The sequence below is a fragment of the Polyergus mexicanus genome, unplaced genomic scaffold (assembly GCF_030449975.1).
Source record: "Polyergus mexicanus isolate NDT 795.1 unplaced genomic scaffold, iyPolMexi1.0 SCAF_4, whole genome shotgun sequence".
Classification (NCBI taxonomy): Eukaryota; Metazoa; Arthropoda; class Insecta; order Hymenoptera; family Formicidae; genus Polyergus; species Polyergus mexicanus.
Window position 1 is genome coordinate 949300 of NW_027223324.1, and position 20980 is coordinate 970279.

Sequence of the window (20980 nt, forward strand, 5' to 3'; positions counted from 1 at the left end):
AGCATTGCACGATTAATAGCCATATTCAGTTTTCGTTTCTTCTGTCCTATTCATGATGGAAGAGACGAATGTAGTAATCTCGAGTTTGATTAATAGCCGAGCGTTTGATCTTACAAAGAAATTTACATATTGTCCGATTAATTATGCAGCCATTACCATCGGGATAAGCTCCTACAAAGATGATCTTCCAGCCATGGTCATCTCAGCAAGATTCGTACACGTATAGTGTCTTTGTAGTTTACGCTACGCGAGGGGCACAAATCTGGAAGTAAATATAATTAATCGCGGTTAATTTTTTGTTATTACTCATGTCTCTGATGTCTGATTTATTGCGTCATTCTCAGGGGAAAACAAAGTTGATGAGACACGTCAATATCGCATCATTCAACATAGCGTGTTTCTAATTTAATCGCGAGTCACAGGTTGCCTATGTTATTCGATTATTTTTAGCGTTATTATTACGTGGAATTCGGATAAAGTCGACGCACGTTTCCGACATTTGTAAAAAAGGTAACTTTGCATGATGAGTGATAAAAATACAACCGCTTCCTTTGCGCTCGCTAAATTACAATCGACCGAGATAATCGTGACTAGCGGCACTATCATTCGGGTTTCCCGCGGAAGCCAACTAATATCACGACATTTTCGCGAGCAAGGTCTCATTGCTAACGATACCGTCAAACTCGTTACAAATTTGCAAATTTGTCTCGTCGTTTCAAATTTACATTTAACAAAACTCTGTAAAAGTTTATATGCTACTGTATTATTATTCTAATATGTTAAATACTATACATACTTTACTATTCAGAGCTACGTTATCATGATCCGCAGTTATAATTTTATCGAATTTACAATATATTATGGCTTGCATTAACATACTTTCCTGTTGTGATAAATTGGATAAGCGCGCTGAAATAAATAATTAAGCAGTTATTTTAATCTACTTATCTAATCCACAATTTTCTTATAACGCCATCGTTTTCAAGATTTCAGGAATTAAAAAATGGACATCAAATTTAATAAGAATAAAACTAGATATATATATGTGTGTGTGTGTGTGTGTGTGTGTGTGTGTGTGTGTGTGTGTGTGTGAAAAACTTAAATATATATGTGTGTGAATCATATTAGCAAGTTTTAATTTAATTTTCTTGTAAATATATATTTCTTAAATTATTCATTTTTCCACAGCACGCGCGCGATTTTTTTCTTACGAAATTCTGGCAGTTTGGATTCGATTATATTAATGCAGATTCTAACGCATAGTTCTCTCATGTATTACCGCAATTAGAATCGATCGAGGTGGTCATGACTAATAGCACTATCGCTGAAACGCCCTATACAACACTACCAATACTTCTAGATTCTCAGGTAAGGTCTTCTCCATGTCGGTTCCTTGGAAACAATTACGCCTCGTAGGTTATAATAAACGAACCATTCCTCTAGAATCGTACGTAAATATGTGTATGTGCCGTGCGCACAAACATATATACGGCATAGATGAGTTGCGCTTTATCGCGAGTGTGAGCATCAAGTGCGTACTACGAAGACGGATGGCCTCGTAAATCTATTGGCAGCCTGTTCTCTCATTTTCGTATTTTCTACTTGCTTCTTTTCTAACGGCTAGGCCTCCTAAAAGCCTATTTGTCTCGAGATTTATCGTCTAATTTTAAAATGCCGACGGCAACTAGGATACTTCGGAAAACCATCATTGTTGCTCAATATTATCTTAGCAGCTACTCAAAACGACGGAACTTATTTTTATTCCAGAGTAAAGTAAAATGTTTCTATTTTTTATGTCGTGCAACAAGAATAAGCAACAAGATATACTTAAAATAAATGAGACGCGTGAAAGTTTTAATTTTGAATGGTAGATAAATATTACAATATCTCCTTTGAGATTGGTATTATAAATTTTAACAAATGTTACCAAGGCGTTTCTTGGAAACAATGAGCAATTATCATGGAACTGTGTAACAATAGTATTACTTTCTTTTCTCAATAATCATCAGAGTTTCTATTGCAAACCGTTTACGTAATATCATGTAAGAAGAATTACAATCGCAAAAGTTCGTGACATTTATCAAACAAATGAATATAATACATACCTGTGAATATGATACCTCTCTATCGTTTCACTAAGCATAGAGGCGGTGTAACAAAGCGGCTAATTGGCGTATCTAAAGTTAAAAAATTATGCGAGTCTTTTGATATTCGATATCAATACGCGTTGTGCGTTACAAGCTGGAATTGTCAACATAATGTTATTTACTATCTGGCGTGTGTATGTGTCATAGTGTGCGCTTCTCTCAATAATTATTGAACGCAATAACGCACACAGATCGCTTCGAATGTATTATTCATGACATTTAGTCGACCGTTTTTTCGTGCAGGTTTCAGCGCGATGTATAATTTGCTTTGTATCATTTTTACGTTTGACATTTCTCTACTTAATGCTTCGACAAACGGATCATTGCATTCTCCAACGACGATATATTATTGGCGTAATGGCGCGGACCGACTGTCAAAAAACTCGCATCTCCTACCCCTTCGAAAATGACAGAGAAATTGATAGAATTGCCCTCTGTGATGGCATACCTGTCGTACGTCATGTGCGGAGCGTGCATGGCATCGCATGCCGGCGACAATTTTCGAAAAACATTATGGTAGCTCCTTTATGGTAGCCCTCATTCTCTTCGCCACCCTGAAAAATAATCGAGCAAATGTTCATCAACGTTTTGTGACGAAGAGAGGGCGACAAATATATTTAAAGTGTTTAATCCATATAGCACAGCCATATTTTATATTAATAATATTTTTAATATAAAATATATTAAGAATATTATATAAATATATTATGAATTATTTAGTATATATATATATATATATATATATATATATATATATATTTAATGTTGTGTAGTGTTTTATCAATTTAATCTTAAGTAAGAAAACATTTTTCTCGATGTGAAAGATATCTATTTACCTTTAATTAATTCTATGTGTCGACTCTCTTTCGTTCAACATTTTACAGTAAAGGAATTTCAATCTCCTCTGTTTCGTTCCCTTTTCCACGACCTAAACACATTCTTGTCCGTCGCGTTTTGACCCCCATATTTTCTCAAACACGCACTCCCGCAGAATCCTCGCGTCGATGCTGTCGACGGTGGAGAGATAAATCCTCCCTCTCGCTTCTCAGCTCGCTTTCTCAAGCTGACACTCGCGAATTAACAGATCGCACAGTGGCAATTAAACTCTCCTCTCCCCTCTTGAAACGATTCGAACGCTTCACGCGAGGATGGTTCCCATGGTTGCGCTATGGTGTCCACGTCCGGGAAGAACGGCGGGCGGGTAATAAAAGAACACAAGCACAGGATGCTCGCAAGGGGGATGAGGCACGAGTATCGACAACCCCGGCGCACACACGAGGAGGATCTTCTAGTTGCGGCGGGGTCGTGAGACCATCGAAAAAAGAAAAGAAGAGGAAGCCGCGAGAAAGGAAGAAACGGCGGCGGACCCGGCGAGGATGCTGCGTTGGTGCGCAGAGGGCAATATTTACGAGAGGGGTTGGGTTCTGCGAGTTTCTCAGCCACGGAACGTAATTGCACTGGCTGGGGTACTCTGATTTATTGGGTTATTACCGATCTCGGCGCAAAAAGAGCGCGTGGTGTATGGGCTTTCTCGCCCGCGCCCGGTCCTTCGCGATCTCTTTCGAGTAAAATGGCTGGGAGGAATGCGCTGAATACACATGTATTCGCAAATTTAAAAAATTTGATAAAAGTCTGCTTCAAAAGTTATAAAAATTTTACACGAAAAAGTCACAATGTTTATAAGAAACGTCAGAAATATATAATTATGCACTAGTTTGATGTTACCAAAAAGTAAAAATGTCGCGAGAACAAAATCGATCATATCTTAATATATGTTAATCAGAATCATAATTATCCAAAGAGAACACATTAGAGAGAATTGACATTATGCTTATACATATATATCTGTAGTCTGAGGATAGTTGAATGATCAAAATTACAGGGCTATTAAATCATATTACCTTCGAATAATATCGTATCATTTAACTGCTAATAATGCTCTATGCTCTTCCTATGTTCTATTTACGTACGTTTTATATTTAGTTAATACTTAGTATCGATTTCTAGTTAATTAGATTGTCAAATATGTATAAAAATGATTGTTGAACGGCAATAAAGTCTTCCGATATAACATGATAAGTTCCTATATTAATATACAAATTATACTATATATATGTACCCTCCCAAGAAAAATAGTCGTACAACTACTATACGACTATTATATAGTATCTTTCCCTTCGATTCTTGCAGTGATCTATACTTTGCGTCGATTTTTGCACAATAATTATTAGTTACAAAATATTTCTCTTTTTACTGGTACCAGTTTGCCACCATATGAAACATCACGAAAGGTCTGGATCGACATATAAAAAATGGAACGAAGTGCGGCGTGTTGCGTCTGACTAACATCAAATCTCGCATTGCGGCGCGTACGCCTTCGCTTTTACACGTGGCAAATAAAACCAAAAGCCAGTCGACATCGAAATTATACGTATAGATGGCATTGATGTATGGCTGAACGGGTTTTGATAGACCCGACGGGGCCTTGCGGCCGAGTTATAATCGCGCCGCATCGCATCGTTTTCTCGCCAAGCCGGAATCCTCTATTTTGAACCGCGCCGTGGTGAACGTTAATGTCTGGTATTCGTACCGCAAGAGTCAGCGCGATCATTGGATTTCCACCCCCGCTTCCCTGTTCAGATTATAATTCTTTATTTTTTTTTTTTTTTTTTTTTTTTTTTTTAATTATATATTCTTGCATTTTATATTCATTTATTGTACATTGCAAAATATTTGTTCTTTAGTATGATAATATATCATTAATTGATTCAACACAATTGGCATACATACATATTTAAATTTTGGCACCTATTATTTTTCCAGCTGTTTAACACGAGAAATGCATTATATCGATGATGTAAACAATATTGAATTTTGCAGTGGTGTATCAGTATTTGATACACTACTGTAACATTTATCATGTTTTCCACACGCGTGTATTAAAATACGGGCCCCGTGTTGCGTGCCGCAAAACGGTAACTGTAAATATTTAATTAATTAAGCGCGAGTTGATTATTTTCCTGAGATTATCAGGGGACAAAAATTGTCAGTCAATTTGTTAACAGATGTTATCATAGATTTCTCTCTTTCTCTCGCTCTCTCTCCGCTTAATTGCCGAAAAAATTCACGATCTGCACACATATGCAAATAAATTCCCTCTCTGATTCATATTCCTAGCTTTATTCTCAACTCAAATTTAAATAGTTGCATATGCTGATGTACATAAATTAGGCTCGAATATTTTAATTCGTTGCGTGATGTAAGAAATTTATTTTGAGGCGTCGCTGATACGCGAATTCCGATACAAAGTTGCTTTTTGTCTGCGTGCCTAGCACGATCGCGAGTCGGGAATGGGTAGAAGCACAACCTCGGCTTCGGGATATAAATCTTCCGCCGACAGATGTACCGCCCTCGACGTTCTGCATCGACCAACCAACCGACCAGAATTTCTGAGAGTAACGCCCTGAAAAACCAGACTCGCCTTGGATACCCATTGCATTTGCATGTCATTTCGAAAGCAACTGCACCCCGCGACCAAAAGCAGACAAGAAATGCAAAAAAAGACCCAGGTGCGGTTTTTTTCATCATTTTCTAGCTCCAAAAATTTATTATTTCTTAAATTTACGTATAACATTGCACGATGTAATGTATTTTGTCTAGTATACTTCATCTATGGACCTTTGGCTATTACAAAATTATCCTGATTGTTTTTAATTCTAAATTCTTGTATCTAATCTCACAATTGAAATTTTCTTCAGATAGAATATGAGTTTTTAAATTCAAATAATTTTTTTATTGCCTATATGTAATTAAGAAAGTGTTCTAAATCTGATATACCTTGTACAGCCAGTCACGCAGAGAAACTACACAAATACAACAATATTTTTATAAGGAACGTGATAAGATGTCATAACGAAAAATCAGGAGATAATTCCGAGACGTACCGAATTCTATGAGTTTAATGGAATTAATGAAATAAACGTTACTGAGAAAAAATCATCTTTGATAACGATGCGTTGTATGATTTGCGAATTTCCAACCAGTTGGAGTTTTCAGTCTTTGTTATATGCATTATACTTGCATTCATAACGATTCGCGCCGTCGGCGGATACATAGCGATAGATCGTCTTGGCATTATATGTATCCTCGATTGCACACGCACATCGATATACATATAATGTACAACGAGTTTTTTCCTTCCTCGAGGATACGTGGATACTAAGCCTAACACGCAACTCTTCAAAGATGGTGAATATTTCTGAATTGCTTTTAGGAAATAATTATTGGAAATCCCCGAAAAGTTTTTAATACAAACAGTGTTACGATTTTCTACATCTTGGAACATTCACATGGAATAATTGAATCAAATATTTACGTACGTTCAAGATGATAAAATATTTATAGATATCTAAATTGTATGCAAAAAGTTAATAAAATTAAAAAAAATATATATATGAATGTGCGTAGGGATCAGTGGAAAATAACGATAGTCAATATTCTTTAAAATAATTTGAGTAGAGAAATAACATGTATGAAGAATTAATCGGTCTAAATTTTAACACGAAGATCGGAGCACGTTATAATAGTAAAGAATATTGTATCGTCACCGGCGTTCTTTTCGCACCAATAGTGCGGAATCTCGTTCTCTCCTCGCCACTCTCAGCCCTGCTATTGTACGACGAAGCAGAGATCGATGAATATTCACGAGGAGAACGAGCTCGATCGCTCTTCCTCGCGACGGCCCTGACTTATGTCTACTGTCGGATTTTTCATTATGCCATCGTGCTTGCCTGAGATTTAATACGGACGTGAGGCTTCCTGGGGGCCCGCACCATCATAATTCTCTTCCCTCGGCTCCGACATGTACTTCTTACTGATATTACCTCGCTTTATTTTAAGATTTCTCTCTCTCTCTCTCTCTGTCTCTCTTTCTACGATATACTCGGTACGTATTTGTAATCTTAGAAGATTTTTCGGAGAAATTTTCCAAGCTATACAGAATATATACTTTCCGTCAATTTCATAATTTTCAATAAACGGGGATTGAATTTCATTATAATATAATAAAAGTTTAATTATGGAACACAATTTTTATTCATAATTTTTCATTTTTAATATTGAATATTTGAATGATTAAGATTCACATTAAATTTCTGTAAAACAGTCTCTTTAAAATTAAGTATATAACAAATATTCTGTTATCTACACTGACATTAAGAAATGTGGAATTCCATTACATTTCGAGTACCGTCAGATGCTTCGCTCTCGCCATTTCGCAAAACGTTACGAAATTTTCGTGCGGCTCACGATCGCATTTGGCGAGGGTTTAAGGTCCAGAGTCGGGCCGTGGAGGTCGTGCATCACCAGAGTCTGGCAGGATAATAGCTCCCTCTTTCGTGGAGTCTTATTGTCGGACCATGCACCAAGTGATTGATAGGCACCGAACCATAGAACGGAGCGAGCCACGATATTTCGAAAGCTGCACGCGCGGCAAGAGAAGCCGATGCCGAGAGCTCGTGATGCGAGGAACGCGCGAATACGCCTGTACGCGGAAACTCGCGTGAGAATCCCACTGTGTTCCGGCCGAGTCCGCACAAGCGAACTCGGATGCAATCTTCTTGAATCACGGTCATGAACTTCCTACGTGGAGCGATCAAGGCCGCTAGTTTTGCGACCGAAGAAGAAAAGTCGCCGATTTAATATTTCGTCGAAATATAAACGCGCGATTTTGTTACAAGGCATCACAAAGCACCTTCAATCTAATAATAGATAATGCCAAGATAATATAATAAAATAATAAAAATAATTCATTGAGCAGTATAATTGGAAACTGCATTATTCTTTTTTTAACTATTTTTTAACTATTTTTGTCGAAGGATGTTTATGAAACGATGGTATACAATTAATAACATGCGATGGACACTTTGAATATTTTGATCAAGAGAATTAAAAATTTACATTTACACATTTACATTTATCATTTTGAATAATCTAGAAATCGCGATAAATTTACATTTAGCGATATCAAGTAGTAATATAAAATAACCTTCTTTTTAAATACATAACAACTTAAAATTAATAAATAATGCAATATTTTCCATTAAAGCTCGAGAAGTTTCTCGAATAAAAACTTGAATGTATTTCAAACAATTCCTAGAACGTTTTCTCTGATCACGCGAGTGCATTGTCCGCGCGTAAATCTATTCAATTATAGTTGCCGCTTCTTAAATCCCCAACTTCGTCGGAAACTCCCTCAAAGTGATTTTCCACGACGGAACTAGAGCCGTAATAAGGAGGGTGTGCTGAAGAAGGTAGCAATTTGGCCGGCCGGAGGAGTTCGTTGCACCTTGCTATGTCGAGCTTCCCCTTCTTTTTTTTTTTTAACGAGCGCGTCGTCCGACTTTTGGCAGCGGCGAAGAGGACAGGATACAATGTCAATGTCGCGCACGCGGTTGACACGATGATAGGCGGTTCGACGCTCATTATCCCCGAAGAATATCGGTCTTGGAAGCAGAGGGACCGATCGTCATCTGCCGTGGTTCGTTCTATGTGTCAGATGGAGCCGTGCAACGCCACTCCGATCTCTCTCGCATTCGCATATCATTATGAAAATTGTGCTCGAAAGGTGTAAGCCGCGCAAGAGCTGCGCCGGCCGCGCACCACGCCATGCCGCGTGTAATTCCTGATTGAAGGGATCGTCCGCCGGAAAATAGCAGCCTCGACCGTAACCGACACGTGGTTTACGCCCGAACGCGGAACGAACAAAAGCTGAAATTCCTTTAACACTTTAACTTCTAATCTTGCGTGTAGTTGTCGACGTAAACAGATCGTACGCTTCAAGAGTAACAATGCTTCGCCGCCGTTGCACGTTATAATTTAAGTTACTCTAAGTTCGATTAATAGTGTTGGTAGTCGATATTATTCGTACTATGTCGAGGAACGGTCAATAGTTGCAACAGAAGAAAAAAAAATATTGTAGAAAGTATGGTATACAGTACGGAGTAAAAAGGATATATGATAAACTTTTCTTGGGAAAATATTATTTTGACGAGTATGCGGTGAATTTGTAAGAAAAGTTACAAGCATGTAAAGTCGCATTCACTCAATTCGACTGTAATTACGATGAGATGATTCGCATAAGATTATGGGTTTGTACACTCGCTCTAGGGCACACTTTGACAACGACATTTCAAATCAAGTCAATCCTCCACATTTTCTCATAAATACTTCCGGTTGAATTAACTCAGCATAAGATGTTGGAAGAGCAAGAATGTATATGAATCGCGTTCACTACAGAACCGAATGAAAAGGCTTGGTGTCTTTTAAAAATTATTATATTTTAATTATATTATATTATACTTAAATTATACTTTAACGCACATTCCCGCGTAAAGTCTCGCTGCAATTTAAAGCATTCTTCACGGACGCAAATATACAACGATAAGAAATTTTTTAGATTAAAAATCTCTGCTGGGATGCGAGAGCGTATCAGATTTAATATCTACTGGCCGATTCGACAGTTAGTTTCGCAGGCGTTGGCATGCGTATCTGTTTTAATGCGAATGTATGCACGGATGCGATGTCTGAGCTGTATGAACTACCGCTACCGGAAACCATTCTTCCACCGACCGCCCTCTCGGTACCCTTTCCGCTGCGGAGACTGTAAATCTTTCGTGGCACGCCATCCCGGGGAACTCGCCCGAGAGTTCTCCAAAGTGCTCCGTTTTCAAGTGCCCACACCCGGCCCTACCCTCCCGTGATTGAGCGGCTTAGATCGACGGCGTAGATCTCCGCCGATTGACGAAAGCTTACGAGATACCGCGCGGCGGAATTACACCCTTTTAAGATGGCTAGGAAGTTTGTGTCGGAAGACGGTAAGCTATACGATGGTTAAGTTGACCGGCTGCCGTCGCAATTACGAATATGTTGCTCGGTTTCGTCTTCGCTCAGATGAATCGGCTAATATCAGGTATCCCGCGCGCGTCGGTTATACTTAATCACATACTATAAGCGTGTAAGATTTCTTAGCCGCCTTTTAGCTGTTACGATTCATGCATGAAAGAGGCAGTTAAGTATGAAATTCTTATCAAAATCTTGTGTCTGATATCGTTTAGCGGTTTCTTCCGTTTACAGATTTCATAAACTGCATTAATGTTATGTTTAGTAAAATCGTGATACAAGCACGCTTGAGTTTTTCGTATAGTTAATATAAGCGAGATAAAAATTGTTTTAAAAGATTCTAATATTCGAAAGTTTTTGAACGTTTTAATGAGATATATTAGTAAATTATTATTTTTATTAAACAAGTAATTAGTCGTAGGTTAATCATCTCACTGTTGTAATTACTTAAATATTATAATTTTTCCAATCTTGTGATCAGTTTCCGGTTATTTTACACAGCATATAAGTTCAGTATCTCAGTGGATATTACTCGGAAGAAGCATAGTAATTATGAATATTCGTGAGAAAATAACGGTAAGGAAAAATCCGAGATAAACAATCTTCCATTAATGCCGTGTCATCATAACGGTTTACATGGAATGCCTTCTCTCGCTCTATCTTTTCTCTATTCCATCCTCCCAGCGTCGTCGAGGCGAGATTTTATGCGGTTACAATGGAGCTTTCTCGATGTAAACATCGCGTCTAGGCTCTAGAAAGGAGCGGCGCGACCACAAAAATGCATTTACAGCCGTTCGCTTCCATCGGTATTCGTCATTCTTTACTTGTCTCTTTCTTGTTGATTCCGTTACCTTCGAAATTATCTTCCAAGCATATTTGATCGTATAGCTTTATAGCGTTTCCGTTAGAATATTGCGATAAATTGCAATCGAAGATAACTCCTACTTATCTTGACTCGTTATCACTATTTCGAATATCGTCATTCCCATTTATCTTTTCGCGTTACGTTTATGACATTTCAACGTTAAATCTCGAGAAAATCCAATAATCGATATGCTACATTAAAGCCATCAGAGCCACTCTCCGTAGATCGATAACGGTTTTCACCTGGCGGCCGCGTAATCGATCATTCGACCTTCCTCCGCCTCGTCCTTCCCTCATCACGATTACACCGGAGGTATTCGATGCGCGGATGTCAGAATAGCTCTGCATTAGCTCTTCGCGACGAATCGGTCGCATGCCTTGCGGTTAAGAACTCGCAGGTTCAAACAATCGACATCGATTCGGATCTGATGCCACGTAATAGATCGATAGTATTTCGATTTGCTGCACGCTTGACTATGGCGTATATTCCTGGATATGCGTTCTCTATTATGTAAACTCAATTTTATAAATATTTGGTCAATTTTTGTTCTTTTTTCAAATAGAAAAATCTTCATACAAATACAAAAAGTAAAAAACAAAATAAAAAATATATACAAGTAGCATTTATCATTAAGTAAAGTATTAGATAGTTCTTGTAAAACTCTGTTAAGATTGTACGGTTTGTCTAAAAAAATATATAGAACTATTAAAATCTAACAATGTGTATCTTATCCTTTGGAATATTATTTAAATAATTTTTCATTTATTTAAATATTTCTGATACTATGAAATATTTTTATTATTGTATGAAGCTAATCTTTGACGTATATTTAAGATGTTGACTCAGATATTTCGAAATCGTCATATCTCGAGATTCCTCGTGATACTCGCCGCAAGGCATGCGACCGTTCTGATCGCGCAGCTTTTGCGGTCGCAGCAAGACTAGACATCGCTCCGAAACGGTGAAATCGATCCGTGTCTGACGGCAGACGCCACATAATGGATCGTCGGTGCTCCAGTCTCTCTTTCCCTCCCCTTTCCTTCCCTTTATCTTTCCTTCTCTCCGCATCTTCTCCTCCTTCCGTGCTCCGTATCTCCGAGGCTCGTATGGACATTTGGGTCGCGATGCCTCGCGGTGGCTCTCGCGCGGGCCCCGGCCCCCGAGGGGATCCGAGAGCCTAACTTGAAAACGCATGCGGATAATTGGGGATAATGCCGGGGTTGCCGAGGCCCCGTAATTGCACGAGGCCAGGCCCTTTCGAGGTCTCGCTCCTCGTAGTCTCTTCCTCGCTCCGCTCGACTTACTCCGGCCCTCTCGCACACTAGCTGTCTGTTCGTCCGTCTGTTCGTTCGCTCGTTCACTCGGTTCATTCGTTCGTCCTGGTAACGTCCGTCTGTCGACCGCTTTCGCAGAACCCGATAGTACCTAATTCGTTGGTTTGTTTCGTGCTGCCGTGTTATTACGCAGCTCGGGCCCGCGTAGTGGGTCAGCGCCGAGTTCCTGCGATCCGCGATGGAACGCTGCCCCCGACCTCAAAAAGCCGACGAGGTGTTCTCGAAAAATGTGTTATTGTATACACTACGTATTACGGTACATTCTTCAAGAGACGGATGGATAGCTTATTGCGTCGTCTAACGATTAATGTCACCTTATTTCATTTAAGTCAGTATAGAACACGATACGTTGCGAGTAGGAAATTGTTAGGTAACCAGTAAATGAACAGATTATATATTATGTATAGTAATATATAGTAATGAGATGTTGCGTATCATTGATAATTTGCATAGATAGTACGTATAAGACATAATAATCATACGGATGCAATAACAATATCGCTTTGCCGCTCAATCCAAGTCAATTTTCAATAAAATTGCATAGGTGCATAATTTCTTCATCAATATATAAAGATAAATAATCGACTCTCTCCCTTTATGCCAATGACGCGTACAAGAGTACATATAATGAGATTACAAAAGAAAAGATATTAAGAAGAAAACGCGAATAAAGCGTTTTGTTTAAAAAAGAAACATCAGCGTTGGACGCATATTAAACATTTAATGCATTTATGTATTCTAACTTCGGTATCCGAACGATTAAAGCTTTAAGAGTAATGATTATTTAATCGTTAACGACATTCAATCACGTTTCCTGAAATCTAAATTTATTTTCCTTTCGTGATTGAAGACAACGCGGAGGTAAAAATAACCAGCCTAATGACAAACAAATCTCACCATCGTAAAGCCGTGAGTAATGCTGAAAAGATGCACAGTCAACGACCTCAAATTATGTCATCCTTATCAGATCAAGTTTGATACAATTATCCAATCCGCTAACGAGACAAGAGTAAACGTTACTCGCTTCTACTTTCATGTGAATGAAAGTCGACGCGTTTATGGTTTCAGTTCAAATGTTTGTGCGTACATATAAATTAATAGGAAAATTTGTCATAGAATATTCGTTGTTTTAAAATATTGTTTGCGATTATTTTAAAATACCCATTTATTCCGTTTTTTATTTATTATTAAATTAAAGAATCTGCATATGATTATGGATTAATATATAATATTTATCATCTATTTATCAAACATTGAAAATCTCAACGAAAAAAGGCCAATCGACCCTCTCTTGTACACGAACACTTCGCACGGTCGTTTATTATTCATGCAAGTAAGCCGCGATTTTTGAAGCATTAGAAATTCATGGACGGAACAGCTGTATATTCACCTGGCTTATACCTACCCTCAATCATTGATCGCGTGTCGAGCGTCTGAAAACACGCGTATGCATTGTTCGGATCGCGATGTACAAAAGTTGTTTCTCGTGAAAGTTCCATCAATCGCAATGATGTATTTACATATTACATTTACATTGGTAAATTTTCGTAAACGGCGTGACGGAAATATAATTCACAATTTAAAGTTAAACATGAAACTAACGGACATAAAACCTTCTAGTTAAATTCTTATGGATTTTTTAATTGTTATCTTTATTTTTAAAAAATTTGAGATAAGAGAGAATTATACGTGTGAAAATATTTCTGATTAAATGGATATATTATCGTTTATAAAATAACGATAATAATTTTTGACGATGATTCGTGTTATAATTTTATTATTAATAATCATTTGGACCGAATCTCCCCATACACGACATTAGAAAAGAGGAAAGGTGGTATCGAACGACCAATGTCTTCTAAGCAGACAACGTTACAAATTAGCAGATAATCAATTAGCTTGAACTTCCGGCGTGTTTGAGCAAACAAATGACAGAACCCGTAGCGCGGCTCATAAAATTTTTCTTAATTAGAGGCTGCTGAAGGCGCGGGGCGGGTCAAGATCGTAGCCTTCGCTTCTTCGCTCGTGGACACAAACTCCGTCACGGTGGAACCGCGTACAAAAGGAATACAACAAGTTTAATTTCACAAAGAGCGACAAAACACGTTTGGAATCTGCATATAGATAGAATCTCCCGTGTAATAGAGACGTAGAAACAAATTTCGTAGGATTCCAGAGTTTTTCACGCAATACTATGGTTTTTCTCGAAATTTTGTGGCTCGCGTGAAACGCATGTTCCGAAACACCGCTCCGTTTCTTTTCTGATGCTACCTAGATAAATCGGTGTAGCTGCTACGTGCGAGAGATAGTGTTTTTTATCATGAACAATAGACAGAGAATTTAATACTTCGTTATCATTTATAATCATTGTATTCCACCCAACGGAGTCTTGTATCTCTGTATTCCACCCAAGTTTAGCAATTCTATATCTTCATTTCAAAATTGCTGCTTTCGCGGAATTAATTATTAGAAATGGAAAAAAGTTTTTCTACGCTCAACACTAATCGTTAAATAAAATAAGTTAGTCGAGAGAGAGAAACGGACATTCATAATTTATGTATATTATATAATAAACTCATAAATGTAAGAAAAAAAAGAACGGTAAAACCAGCAGAGAAATAAATAATCAACAGCTTAGTAATCATTGATTAAATATTCTAATCATATCTCAGAGATGTCCAAACACCTAGAAGCAACGTGTGAAATCGACATACGAGAAAGGCCGTCAATTTGGAAATCCGTTACAGGAAGTTCTAAGATTACTTCGTAGTTATTTTTTGAGCTAATAGTCGCGAATTATCGACTATTTATTATTATCGCGATGCGCGTCCACGCGTCGCAAGACACACGGAAGATTCAACAGAAAATATCCAAAGCCATCAATTTGGAAGCTTCAATTCTTCAAACTCGACGGCAATTTCTTTACATGTAAAGGTTTCCGTCATCGGGATCACACGCGATATCTCGACGATTCCGATTGGTAGCCGACCGTAATGTCCGATGATCAACGGCGCCAGAATCCGAGGATTCCGGGTCGCGTCTCCTGCCGTGAGACACATCGCCACATTCGGGCTATCATTAGCCGCATCTGCCGCGCGGCTGCGAGATATAAAAAGAGGGTGTAATTACTACCTTAAACGACGTATATCCCTTCATTCTTACGTCTCAGTCTTTGTTTCCGTGGGCGCGGGTTCATCGTATCATCGTTAAAGTGATCCCCGGCTCGGGTCGAAGGTATCGTTTGATGCCCAGGGCTTTAGGCGTGTTTCGTTCATTTCTGCTATCCGGCGCGGATGTATCTTGTCTCGTTTTCGAGGAAACGGGACATGGGTGGATGTCGCGCATTCTTCGTCTTCGCCACTACTTTCGGAATCAAATAACTCGACTTTCGATTTCGTTCGTCATTTCATTGGACATAAACAGTAAATATCGATATTCTATATCAAAATATCTACAAGATTTTTCAAATATAATTTTAGGCGTATGCGTTCAATAAAAAAGTTCAAATTGTCTTCGACACGAATTACATTCCAATCAGATTCAATTTATACGAAAGGGCTAAAAAATTGGTCGCGATGACCAATGAATGGTAGCAGGTGCTAACATTCTTGCCGTCGGAAAGACAAACGAGCATTGCGACGGTTAGCTGCATGCTTTATGAAAGAAATTGCCGACGGTGATCTCGCGCGGCGAGTTGAATCGGTAGGGGACTTCTTAAAATCAATCAAGGACATCCGAATGGACGAGATCGCGATTAAGCGTCCTTGTGGTAGTTCAAGGCTGAAGTGTCTCGGGCGCGAGATGAAATCGGGAGGTAGATCGACTCGCCCGCGGCTCCGTCGAAATCCGTGAACGGGTTTCGATACATTGATCGAGAACGGGAGTCCGTTCGATAACTAGAAGGATCTTATCTCCGGGGCTCCCAGTTTCGTCGATCGCCGTACCACGAGCTCTTAAAGGATGTATCCTCGAGGAACGATCGTGCTTTGAGGGCGCCGCAACGCACCAACCACGCCTCCTCCACCGTTATTTACCTCCGTCCTCTTCGCCCTTGCGGTTTTATTGCCTTCCTCTCCCCCTTTTTCGACGTTGGTCCACCAAGCCCGGGAGCGATAGATATCCTCGGCATTAATAATGAACGCGACTGATCCGCGCCGATCTCGTTGATTTTACGCAGAAAAGCGCAAGTCGCGCGCCGAGAAAGGAAGTACCGAGGAAAACACTTGCCATTGATAATGACGAAGTTGCAAACGTAATCTTTTCTGCGATAATACTATTTTTAAAAATTTTTTAAATTTGAGAGAGCGTCATAATATCTTTTGTTAAACTAAGTTAAAAAAAAATCAGAATCATAAGAGGCACACACAGGTGTAAATACAAAGATTGCAAGATTGATGATCCGTGACAAAATAATTTATATCGCTTCAAAAATAATTAATATCTCAAATAATGTTATTTTTTAATTTTAGAAATTATTTTAATATCGATCTAAAGCACCTACTGGTTTATGAATCGCTTATGAACGATGTGTAAAATTATAAACCAGATATATATAGTAAAAATGACATAAAATGGGCAATCACTCAAATAGCTCTTATATTGTTCGATATTACCTTTAAAACCATTGCATGGTATATTCAAAACTTAACAAACTATTATTACGATACAGTAGAAAGTAACGCGTTTATAATACGCGTACCTCCAGGTTATCTGCTTTCATAACTGATGGTTAAACCTCGACTTGTATACTTTCTGAAATTACCAGTGGACAATAAGTAACGTCTTCATGCAATCATTAACAACCCATAAGCCGAGTAAACATGGCTTCTAAATGTTGCCTATGGTACTTGCATTATTTTAGTATCAAGATAATATCCGCATTTAACTTTAACACTTATGGACAATTCCGTCGAGACGATTTCACCATCGGCAAAATAAATCTCGTTAGAACGGTCGTGTTCATCTATGCTTTCATTTTTGCATCGTGATCAACATCTAGGTTGCTTGATCGACCTTGCGCACTCTCGATTTCGTCTCGATGACCGAAGAAGCAAAGAATGCCCTCCACGTAGCATCAAGGTTTTTAATAGCATCCAGCCCTAGATCAGATAAGTTCTAACAACGTTACGTCATTTAGATCGCCTCAAAGGCTATAAAGATCATCGACATGCCTTTCGGGCTTCGTTCCTTCTTATTGCGATACCTTCGGCCGACCTGGTATCCGAAATTCTTGCGTATAGCAGAGAGACGCTTACGGCTAAATAATCAACAAAGAAAAGAACTTTGAGCATAGAGTGAACACCCCGTGAGGATGTAACTTCTAAGGATATAAATCTTCCGGGACAGTGATGCTCCGGCCCCCGGCATGAAACACGAAAAGAATTCATTCGGAGAGGCACTACGCGTTGAAGACGAAGAAGCCGTGGAAGAATTCTTTTCGTAGCGACAACTAGTAATTAAATCATTCGCTAGTAGCCGATTGCTTCTATTCCATCAAACTGCACAGCCAATTCTATAGAAGAATCCGTTTTATGAGCTAACCGCAATTGATTAGATTAAAATCAATCGTTTAAGAACAAAATAATTATTTTATTAATTATGGAAAATTAATATTTAACTACCTATTTTAGAAAGTACGTTACTAATAAGTGCATGGAAATTCTCCAACTTAAATTAAATATTAATTTTTATAATTTTGTTATAAATTTTAATGTCAAAAATTTTTCTTGGGCAAATTTCAACACTATATTAACATTGAAGCAATACATTACGAATATGATACGTTATTCAGTATAAGCTTGCTAGCAATATAAGCTATTCAGAAAATCTATCAACTAGCTTATCGCGTGAGCATATTCCCATCGTGCCAAACATTCGGAGCAAAGAATATCAAAATAACAATTTAAAAGAGAGGAAAAGAAGAAATTTTTGCGAAAAATCTTAGTTGGTCGAAGGTTCCACTATCATAACAATACTGACCCACACATAACAATAACGTATATAACGCCTAGCGGGAAAAGAACGAACGTTCTCCAAAATGGCGACTGTTTGTCTGCGCTGCACACACTTGATAGCACGAATAATCATATATATCTTGAAGCTAAAAGTCTCGCGGATGATAAATATTTTATGGATTCTATGTGTGGTATTATTACATGCGCAAAACTTCACACTTCACTTGAATGTCACTGTGAAGGAAGTAAAATAATATACAATAGTCATTACGCGCACCTGTCATAATTCCGATAAACGCGATCGCGGGGCTGATTGGAAAGTTGAAGCGCGAGGGATTCCACATCAAGGATCATTCATCAAGGTTGCCAAGATGGCGACTATCGATGCGCATCTCGACGTTGGAGAGATCGCGAGATCGCTCCCGGCCAAAGTGACATTCGGGAACGCGTTTGGTCCCGTTGCGGATCGAAGCGTACGAGGCGGACAGGTGTAACTCGCAGCGGCAGTAGACACCAACTGATCTCACATAACAACGGCCGATAAAATTGTTGCGTTTCCACCAAAAATTATCCTCTTTTTTTCCCTCGCGGTATAAAAAGTACAAAATTGTGGTAATTTAGCCCCCACCAGGGCGACGACGACGATGGCAGCGATGGCAGCGCTGCTCCGCTTGCTGCCTACGAGGAGAGGAGAAGAGGGACCAGAAAGATAGAAAGAGAAAGAGAAAAATCTCAGAAGAAGAAGAAAGAAACTGCAAGCAACAGACGAGGAGAAAACCGTAAAGGGAATGGAGAGAGGAAGATATAGAAGAAATGGTAAAGAGAGAAGGGCGGAAGCAAAACGGGGATCTTTCGCTTGTGAAATGCCGCGCTAGCGCAAGACAATTATAGTTCAAAGCCGACATTAATAGCAATAGCTGAGGCGATTACTATTTCGCACGCTCGGCAGTCTTCATCCTTAGATTTCTGTTTAGTCCGTAAAAGAGAAAAAAAAATACGCGTCGCATGGAATACACGCTTTATGAATACGCGTTGATACACATGCGTGACAACCGATCAGTCAAAATGTTAAACGTTACATAACAATGTTAAAAATGCTAAGCAAACTCGTATCTACAAGAAAAATTTTTTTTTTGTTTTCAGGTAATAAAACAGAAAGTCCTGTATTTAATCCTTTTCGATCTTTAATCTAAAAAAAAAAAACAAAAAAAAAAAAAAAAAAAAACTATCAACTTAATATTACCGCAAAAATTACATCGTCTGATGACTTTTTTGTATTTTGAAGGAAAAACATACCTGGATTTCGACGCAGTTCATCGATAGTACTTGCGATCGGAAACTTGAAAATCGGATGCGACCGACGCGGAGAAGACTTTTCGAACCGCTCTGCATTTCACGGGCACTGTTACTCTTGGCTCGCGTCGCTGCTCGTGTGAACCCGGCCGATGCTTAAGCCACCGAGAAGGGGTATACTATGAAATTAGTATAATCACGATCAAAATTACTCGCGCCGGGCAACGCTGAACCACCAACCGCCGTTCAAATAACCCACCCCGTCGTCACCAATCGGGACTCGCGAGTCGGCGGCCATTTTGCGTGGTGCCCCATGCGCATCGGCAGCTACGAATTACCGCAAAAGTGGATAATTTCTGCTCGCGGGGTACGCGCCATCCACTGTGTACCCCGTTTTACCATGCTCGATCCAGTTCCGAAACCTGCATGCGGAAGAACTACGATGGAGTTTAACGGACGAGAAGAATCGATCCCGATACGAATAGCCGTGATAAATTAACAACTGCACGCGAAATAGCTATGCTCTATGTCATTTTCTTAGGGAGTGATTACGATAAAGGAAAAGAAGGAGCGTTTGCTTGAATATCCGATAAGGGAATGCACGCAGGAGAAAAGGGAGCGAACAAACATAGGGGTTTGTTGGAAGAAGTAATATTAGGGAGGGATGGGGAGAGATAAGCATGTTAAACTTATTACAGAATTACAAGACGCAAAAAACAGGCAGAGTAAAGAATAGAGAATACTAAACAGCAGTAGTATTTGTGAGAAAATCACGAAGAAGTCTTAAACTGTTCCTTACAAAAGTGTGTGTATTACGAATTTACGAATTGTTTAACATTGAATTATTAATTCGCATTGATAGAATTTATGATTTTTTGCGTAATATTGTAGCGAATATTATTTCTTTTCTTTACAGTTGCAAAAATTGCATTTTATGAAATTGCACGATTATATTCAATAGCAAAGTTTGGTTCTTTTGCATAATAGAAAAAAAGTACACCTTTTAAAACTATAATACATATAATATATTCGCGATAGCGAAGAAGAGTGTTCGTTCTACTTACAGTTACGGACTCATGACTTGAACTCCAGTTGTTATGATCCAAATAATACACCAATCACACCGTCAGGAATCGTCGGTTCTTCACACGCAGTGCTTTTTGTCACGAGCGCGCAGAAGGTGCCATCGGCGATAAATTTTTTCTCGTTCATGTCAATCATCGCTTTAGGTACGTTGCTTTTGTACTTACACGTATATATATTACACGTATATCCTGACCTAACCGCGAAGGAACATCTCACGCGATCTGAACTCGCAGATCGCACTCGCGACGTCGCTCACCCGGCTTTGCCGCCGCAAGGCCACCAGCTCCCGTTCGCGGCACTATATAATTATAACAACGAAATGTTTAGGCTGCTCTCATCCGTCGTTGAAAAAACGCCTCTTCATGTATAAGACGTAGTTAGAAATTCCAGCAACAAGAAAGG

General features: G+C 38.9%; 1 long non-coding RNA gene across 1 annotated transcript; it reads right to left on the reverse strand.

Annotated features, from left to right (window-relative positions):
- Positions 1–60: 60 nt before the first annotated feature.
- Positions 61–19591, reverse strand: LOC138932180 (uncharacterized). Its single transcript, XR_011446754.1, has 3 exons — positions 19496–19591; positions 2596–2701; positions 61–262 (listed from the first exon to the last, which is right to left on the reverse strand). It is a non-coding gene; the product is annotated as an uncharacterized lncRNA (long non-coding RNA).
- Between the last annotated feature and the right edge of the window lie 1389 nt (positions 19592–20980).